The sequence below is a fragment of the Arvicanthis niloticus genome, chromosome 14 (genome assembly GCF_011762505.2).
Source record: "Arvicanthis niloticus isolate mArvNil1 chromosome 14, mArvNil1.pat.X, whole genome shotgun sequence".
Lineage (NCBI taxonomy): Eukaryota > Metazoa > Chordata > Mammalia > Rodentia > Muridae > Arvicanthis > Arvicanthis niloticus.
Window position 1 is genome coordinate 30,129,996 of NC_047671.1, and position 8,455 is coordinate 30,138,450.

Sequence of the window (8,455 nt, forward strand, 5' to 3'; positions counted from 1 at the left end):
TGGCACCAAGGTGACCAGCTAGCAACCTGGTGGCAGATGACTACACTGGACTACTTACTTCATGGAAAGGACAATGTTTTTGTTCTTACTGGAGTAGATACTTATTCTGGTTATGGATTTGCCTTTCCTGCATGTAATGCTTCTGCCAAAACCAGTATCCATGGACTTATAGAATGCTTTATCCACTGTCATGGTATTTATTCTACATAACATTGCTTCTGACCAAGGGACTCATTTCACAGCCAGAGAAGTGTGACAGTAGGTCCATGATCATATAGAGTCCACTGGTCTTATCATTTTCCTCTCCATCCTGAAGCAGCTGACCTGATACAAAGATGGAATGGCCCTGTAAAGACACAGTTACAGCAGCAATTAGGTGGCAGAAGCATGGAGGGCTGGGCCATGGTTCTATAGAAGGGCAAATGCTTTGAATCAGCATCCAATATATGGTACAGTTTCTCCCATAGCCAGGATCTACAAGTCCAGGAATCAAAGGGCAGAAAAGGAAATAGTCACTCCTAGTGGTCCACTAGTAAAGTTTTGCCTCCTGGCCTTACAATTCTAAGTTCTGCTGGCCTAGAAGTCTTGGTTACAGAGGAGGCACAGCTCCTGCTAGGAGTTACAACAAATATTCTCTTGAACTAGAAGCTCAAATTTCCTCTTGGTCATTTTGGGCTTCTAATGCCCCTAAACCAACAGGCTAAGAAAGAAATAACAATGTTAGGTGGGGTGATAGCTCCAGATTACCATGGTGAAATTGGATTGCCTCTTCACAATGGAGGTAACAAAGATTATGTCTGGAGTACAGGAGTTTTGGGCATCTCTTAGTACTAGCATGTCCTGTGATTCAAATCAATTAAAACCCTGAAGTAGTGATGAAGCCTTGCTAGGAAAACTACATCACGGGGGTTCCTACCACGTCCAGTTGGCTCTCTGTTTTATGCCTGAATCTGAAGCTTTTAGTTCCCTGCTCCTGGCACCATGCCTGCCTCTTGCTGCCTGACATAATGGATTCACATCTCTCTAGAACTGTAAGCCAAAATACACTTCCCTTCCTAACGTTGCCTTGTTCATGGTGATTTATCAGCGCAACAGAAAAAGAACCAGCACAATAGAAATGGATAAAATGGCTTCCTTGTATTATAAAGTGTGATGACCCATAGGCAAAGTATAAAAGGCCAATTTCTCCATTTTCTTGCCATTTACTATTGATTTTTTTTCCAATCTGATAAGAGTTGGAGTAAATAATACTTCATCAGTTTCTGTAACTGTGGAATATTTCCATATACAATATTTTATGTATTTTATAACTCAATATTTTATACATTTTAGGAAATATTTTCTTTCAATTTTATGTATTTATGTCTTGTGCCCATTTTCTTTCATATTTTGACACATTGCTTAATGAAATGTGGAAGTTCATTGTTTAAAAAGTTACTCCAGGTGTGGAAAGATAAGTCTGTAACTCTGGCACCTTGGAAACTGAGTCTAAGTAACTGCCAGGAGTTTAAGGTCAGCCTAGGCCACATAATGAGCACCAGGCCACTCAGGGCTGGATACTCTATACTTTGTTGACAGTGGAGTATTGGAGTCTCTACTATTCTATGACTGCTAATTCTTCTTTTAAACTTGTCAGTATTCATTGACTTGAATGGTCTCTTGTCAGATAATACATGTTTATAATTGCTATATCTGTTGACATGGTTGTTTAGTACTGCTTATTCACTTTGTCTCTCTAGTAGTAGTTTGCAACGCAGGTCTGTTTTGCGTTAGGGAAGCATAGCACCCCTGCTCTTTTTTTGTGTGTGTGTTTTGCATAGCATCTCTTTTTCTATCTCTTCACTTCCAGCCTATATATGTACTTGAATATAAAGAGTTCAATGTTGATGACTGATGTACGATTGGATCTGGAATCTATGCATCTGCATGCTTCACTGGGGGGAGTTTAACATGTCTACATTGGGATTATTGATAAGAACATATGTGTTACTTCTCTTTTACATTTCTTCGCACTAGTGTTAGAGTCCACTTTCTAGAGTTACTCTCTTACTGGCTCTCTGTACTTCATTGACTTTTGTGCTGATGGGCTTTGACGTCTTTCTCTTTTTTCTTTTGTGTGACATCTACAGATCTTATCTCTGTGGGTAGCATGGCCTATGAAAAGTAGGTTGTAATTGTAGCACTTGCTTTAACTTCTTGCATTTGGACAACCTATTTTTTTTCCACTTCTCTTCCACATGAGATGCTTTCAATGTTATCATGTATACCTACTTAAATTGGGGCTCCATTAATACAGCTTTACAAAAGCTATTTTTAATACTTGTGTTTTTTAAAAGTCTATAATAGCAGTGGAGGTAACTTGTCTATCGCCATTTTATCATGTTGCCTAGAGACTTGTCTTTACCACTGACTCTTGTGCTTTTGGATATTCTTGAGGCCCTGCCTAACTCCCTAGCACCTCTTTTTTTTTTTTTTTAACTGGATGGAATTCTCCTAGAAGGGAGGTCCAATAGTGATGGCATTCCTTAGATACTGTTTGACTAAAAAAAGTATCCCACTTTTATTTCAGAAGAACATGTCTGTCAAGTGGGTGTTCTTGATGGGCAGTTTTCTTTCAGACTTTTCAATATATCATCCAAAAAGGCCTGCACACTGCACACTTTCTGCTAAACCAACCAACCAACCAACAAACAAAAAAACCTAAGTTGTCTAATAGTATTAGGTAGGTTCCCACGTACCTAGTAAGTCATTTTACCAATGATGATTTTTTCAAAATTGTCTAAACTTGGACAATTTAATTATCACATGATTAGGGCATCCCTTTTATGTCCTTAGGGCTTTCTGGCTCTGGATACTGATATTTTTCTCTGGGTTTGGCTAGTTTTCAGATGCCATTTATTTAACTGAGATATCTCCTTTTTCCTTCTTACAGAATACCCACAACACAGATGGTTGGTTTTGCAGTATCCTTAAAGGTAGCTTCTCTCATGGGTCCTTTGAATGACTTTAAATCACAAAACTTTCTTCCTGCTGATTTCATCATCTGCTGCTAATGGTGCTGTTATCCACACTTACCCAACGCTTTGTTCTCTGGAATTCCAACAGGACCCTCAAATTTAGGCCCTACCTATTCTCACAAACAGGTAAATTACAAGAGAATACCCCAGATTTCATCTAGATAACATAGAAGCCTGAACAGGTGTCCCATGTTTTCCAGGGACAGGCTGTAGGTCTGGTTTCTCTTTGAGACAAGCCAGAAAGTTTAAGAGGCAGGTGAAATGTAGTTCAAAGTAAAGAAACAGGATACAATACTAACCACAATTTAGAATTCCAAAAGTATTGTCACAAAATAATATTTACAAGATTCTGAGTTCTGGATTCAACAAAACTGGTCAAACTCAGAAACACATTTTAAAAGTTGTAAAAATACCTGTTACACATTCTAAGTTGAAGAAACATCTGCTATTTGTTGAAGACAGGGCCTTAAGCATATCCAGATTCCAGTTATTGTTGAAACTACAATTATTTTGCAGAGAAGGAAGACCCTTTGCTATTCACATGGTCAGTTGTGTTACCTAAGTCTTTTAAGACTTAGGTCCTTTTCACCACATGGATAAAGTATGTCACCGATGTCACTAGCAAGTGCAAAGCTGTGTCTGACCTATAAAAGTGTTAGAGTCCCATAGTTTACAGAGGGAGGTGGCAGTTACTTAAACCAAGCAACCAGTGTTCTGAGGAAGGAAGGCATTGCAAGTTCATAACATAAACCCCACAGACAGTTTTAGTACTGCATTTTAATGTTGCTCTTTAATCTGTCAGTAATGATGTTTGCCAGGGCTACTTAGTATGGAGGCTGCAGGCACAGCACTAAAACCCTTCACTAGTGAAATAGTCACACTGGTGACAAGCTTGCAAAGAAAGAGTGTGTGTGTATGTGTATGTATGCGTGTATGTATATGTTATGTATGGGTGTGTGTATTGGTATGTATGTGTGAATGTGTGTGTGTGTATGCATATGTGCGTGTGTGTATTCATCAAGAGTGTGTATGTATACACATGCCAGTGGAGGCCTGCAGACAACCTTGGGTGTTTTAGGAGGTGTGGTAACCGTTACAGCTCTGTTGGAAGAGGCTTCTCCAGTGGATGTCATACAGCTATGAAGGGAACTATCCTGGTAGTCGGAAGCCACGGAACTCCAAAGTCACACCACAAAACTAACCACACACACACACACACACACACATCATTGGGAGAGACATGAGAGGGTTACTGCCTCTGCTCAGGAAAGAAGCAGCAGGGAACTAAGCTGGAAACAGACAGTCTTATGCAGGGTTCTTGGGGGAGGAGTTTTCCAGGGTGGAGATTTCCAGGGTGGGTGTGTTAGCCATGGTTTCTATTCCTGCACAAAATGTCATGACCAAAAAGCAAGTTGGGAAGGAAAGGGCTTATTCAGTCTACACTTCCACATCGCTGTTAATTACCAAAGGAAGTCAGGACTGGAACTCAAGCAGGTCAGGAAACAGGAGTGAATGAAGGGATATTACTTACTGGCTTGCTTTCCCTACAAACTGGCTTGCTCAGTTGGTTTCTTATAGAACCCAAGACTACTAGCCCAGAGATGGTACCACCCATAATGGCCCTCCCACTCTTGACCATTAATTAAGAAAATACCTTACAGCCAGATCTCATGGAGGCAGTTCCTCAAAAAGGGTTCCATTCTCTGTGATGACTCCAGCTGTGTTAAGGTGACACACAAAACCAGCCAGTACAGTGGGGACTGGTGAGATTTCAAGCCAAGCCTGGATTGCTCAGATTTTGAGTCCAGTGATTGGTGGAATTTCAGGCTCAGGGATGTGTGGACTTTTGTGCTCAGGGATTGGTGGGTTTTAGTTACATTTTCAAATCTGGAAGTGGGTTAGGATCTTTTACCCTCCATTCCACTCCTGATTTTGGATATAGGATCTCTCACTGGCCTAGAGGCTCTAAGTTAATAAGCCAGGGAACCCTGGAAATCTGCCACCCTTCCACCTCTCTGGAGCCGGGATTATAAACAATGTGACTACACCTAGGTTTTGACTTGAGTTGTGGGGACAGAGCCCAACCTTGCTGTTGATGGACAAGCAATCTCACTGGTCCAGAAGCAGTGTTATGAAGGTGATGTAAGTCACATAAAACTTTTGATTTAAAAATTTACTAAAATTTAAGGAGAATTAAGCAAGCAGGTTATCTTTCCTCAAGAAGTTAAGGCTGGTACTTAATATTCATTTAAAGTATCAGACTTTGAAGCTGTTTCTTTTCAGTGCTCCTCATTCTTGAAAAAGTCAAAATCTAATGAATTTTGAGTAGGTATAGATATATTGAAAAAAGTTAATGACAATTTAAAAAAAGGCTTAAAGTATGAGAGTACATTTTACTTCTCAATGAAATTATATATATAATATATTATATATAATAGTATATATATATATATATTATCACTGAAAGTATAAGGTCAATTTAATGCAAAGCAATACAGCTTCTTCCTTAATTCATATTCTAACTGTATAGAAGTTCAAGATGTGTAGACTTTGGGTCTGGTTAATTTTTTTTAATGTGAAAATCTTTATTGGATATTTTATTTACATTTCAGATGCCATCCCCTTTCCCTATTTCCCCTCCCTAGAAAAACCCCTATCCCATCCTTGTTTCTCCTTTTTGCTTTTATACTATTTTTAGTGTTAATCAAAGCCTTTATAATTCTGGTAATACTCAATAACCAGGTGCCCATACAATTAGAAGTGTAACCCAATATCCAACTTAGATATATCAACTATCTTTGACTGTCGGAGACACACAAACATATGTCTCTATGTTCCCACCTTCTCTTGTTACCTACCTCCTTCTCTCCTTCTCCTTTTCTTACTCCTCCTCTTCCTCTCCTTACTCCTCCTCTTCCTCTCCTTACTTCTCCCACCTTAGCTCCTCCTACATATCACTCTTCCTGTTAAAATAAAACTTTTCTCTTAAAATACAATTGGAGCATAACTATACCAATTTGTGTCAGTAAGGTACAAGATAGACCTAATACCCAGTCCATCATTTTGTTGACTAAACAGAACCTCTGTCATCCCTCCTAACTAAAAGACTTAGTTCTGAACCTGGCTTTTGTTTTCTTGGCTTTAGAATGAATGTCAGCTGAAAATCATCCTCTCAAACCTTTTCTCTAAAAGTAAATAACCAGAATTGGCTATGAGACTATAAGTCTTCAACCCCATTCAGAAATCCAGAATGACTCAGTTAACTGAAATTATGGGAAACACAAAGCATAGCTTCTAAAACTTAGCCAAATTATAGAGACTGCTGAGCACCTGGATAGTCCCTATGCTACAAAACATTGGAGCATCTGATCTTCAGCCTTCTGGCCCAGGATCATCTGACAGATCTAGTGATGCAGAATTATTAAGGGCTGATTACTCTGTCTTGGCAGAGATAATCAGTTGACTATTCTGCAAGTGTGTCCTTTTCTGGACAGTGATTTGTCTGTAGATGAAAAGAGGCAATTCTTGCCTAGAGGCTGTCCTCACCACAACTGGAGTAACTCCAAAGATGCTCAGTTTCTTCTTAGAATCCAAGACAGGAAGCTGTCAGGAGCAGACAAGTCTCTAATCAAAATGGACGTTAATACAGAAATGTTTGTAACATCAATTCTGTGAACTTCTGATGTTTTGAAAACCAACTATCCATGTAAGGCAATCTGGACTATTGTTTGTTAACTCCTCTCAGCTATTTCTAAATAAAATATAGAAAACACCCTAACAATAAACTCAGAGCTATGAATTTGCTATAGGCCCTTAACTCAGAGGCTAACCGTCTCAAATCAGTTAGAAGAGTTAAAAAAGGACTGGGTCTAAGTCTTGTATTCCTAAATGTGTTATATAGGCACAAAGCCTATGAGACTAACATATTTATCTCACTTTTATATCAATAAGAAGCTCATACAAATGAAAACCTTAAATTTGAAATCAAAGTAAGTTTTATACCATTTAAGAAATTATAACTTCATCTTAATAACAATTATACATATGTCTATGAATAGGTTATGGCTATGCAATAAGTCCTAGCTAATCCTCCCTGTTCCAACAAAACCACTACTTTCCCCTAGAAAGACAGCCCAATATTAACCACCTCATTCCCCAAGTCCAGGGAATAGGGGCGTCAACTCTTCATTAACTTCTTCAAGCTGATTGTGGATGTTGCGATATTAGAAGAGGGGCAGGGGAAGAGTAAATTGATAAGCCTCTGACATCTGTGTCTTCACTGCATTCAGCTGCAATTTTAGGACATCAGAGGTTCGAGCAGGTCTGCTCAGCTCACTTGATGAGTAGATACACCAAGGCTGTGTATTCTGCAATATACAATTCTCAAAACAAATTTTAGTATCAAGATAATTTTTTTGTTTGAATTCTGGAATCTAGTCTTCTGGCGGCCTGTCTCTGTCATGTCTAATCCATATAATTCTGGGAGTTTCTATAAGGGTGTGCTCCCACCATCCTCCCATTTTTGCCTCCCTGCTCTCAAATTCCCCAACACTAGGGAATCCAAACTTTCAGGCACCAAGGCCCTTTACTTCCACTGATGCCTAGCCCCTTACCCCATCCCCCCTCCTCCAATTACTATGAAGGTGTGCTCCCACCTCTCATTCCTGCCTCCTTGCTTTTGAAATTCCCAACATTAGGGAATCCAAAACTTCAGGTACCAAGGCTGTCCACTTTCACTGATGCCTGGCAGGGCCACCCTCAACTACCTATACAGGTGGAGCTATGAGTCTCTCCCTTTGTGTTCTCGGGCTGGAGATTTTAGAATGGCTACTTCAGCTTGTTTCTTAGGGCTATTTGCTTGAAAAATTGTTTTCCAGCCCTTTACTCTAAGGTAGAGTCTGTCTTTGTCACTGAGGTGGGTTTCCTGTATGCAGCAAAATGCTGGGCCCTGTTTATGTATTCAGTCCATTAGCCTATGTGTTTTAATTGGGGGATTGAGTCCATTGATGTTAAGAGATATTAAGGAACAATGATTGTTGCTTCTTGTTATTTTTATTATTAGAGGTTAAATTATCTTTGTTTAGCCACACACTATCTTCTTTTGGATTTGTTGGAAGAGGATTACTTTCTTTCTCTTTCTAGGGTATAATTTTCCTCCTTGTATTGAATCTTTCCTGCTATTATGGTTTGTAATGCTGGGTTTGTGGAAAGATGTTGTGTAAATTTGCTTTTGTTGTGGAATATCTTGTTTTCTCCATCTATGGTAATTGAGAGTTTTGCTGGGTATAGTAGCCTGGGCTGGCATTTGTGATCTCTTAGGGTCTGTATGACATCTGTCCAGCATCTTCTAGCTTTTATAGTATCTGGTGAGAAGTCTGGTGTAAATTCTGATAGGTCTGCCTTTATATGTTACTTGGCCTTTTTCCCTTACTGCATTT